The following is a 901-nucleotide window of genomic DNA, read 5'->3' as shown; positions in this document are numbered from 1 at the left end:
GATTCAGTAAACAAGCGTAGGATTAGTCAATATTCTTTATGCCTGGACCAAAGGGTAGAGAATATGTATGCTCCTATTTGGCACAATATAAATTGAACCAATTCACTTTATCCATTCATTATAATTTCTTGACAAGGAGAAGGAAGCTTTCTTATATATTGAATGTCACATTTAAACCCTCATTAGTATCATTAGTTATTTATTAGTTATTAAAATTATATATTTATTTCAATTGTCTATTAGTGACAGATAAGCAAATTGAACTTCGTTGTTCCGATTAAAATATTGCTTTTTTAAAATCTTAGTTCGCAGTTCTAAACCACTCACTGTGGGATCGATATCTAGGACTCCATTAGAGCCCTATATTACTTGAGCGATACATATACTTACGTTGATAAGTGTGACTTTGTAATTATTGAATATTTATTACGTCCATATTTATCTTATATTTTTAAGCATATATAAAGTTGTCGGTAAAGTTTTTGGCGCCGTTGCTGGAAAGTGAGTGAGTAAACAAAAATCATAATTAGAGTAACAGACAAATTAGGATTATTAGAAATTTTTTTACTTGAATTGCAACATATTTTTATATTTAGTTAATTATATTACTATGTATTGATTTCAAATTGTATGCATAAATTTGGACATGAAAATCTTATACCCTATGAATCGGAATTAGAACGCACTGTTAGAAGGATTAGAAGATTAAGAAGAGAACTTAGAAATTCCAATACAATGGAAAAGAACATGAACAATCAAGAAATAGAGAATGAACACCAACCTAGACCTTTAAGAGATTATGCAAATCCTACAGCAGATGAAATTCACTTATCTATCCAAAATCCTGATGTAGCTGCTAATTCATTGAGCTTAAACCTGTTATTATCCAAATGGTACAAAA

Source organism: Phalaenopsis equestris, unplaced genomic scaffold (genome assembly GCF_001263595.1).
Source record: "Phalaenopsis equestris unplaced genomic scaffold, ASM126359v1 Scaffold000805, whole genome shotgun sequence".
Classification (NCBI taxonomy): Eukaryota; Viridiplantae; Streptophyta; class Magnoliopsida; order Asparagales; family Orchidaceae; genus Phalaenopsis; species Phalaenopsis equestris.
This window is presented reverse-complemented; position numbering follows the sequence as displayed.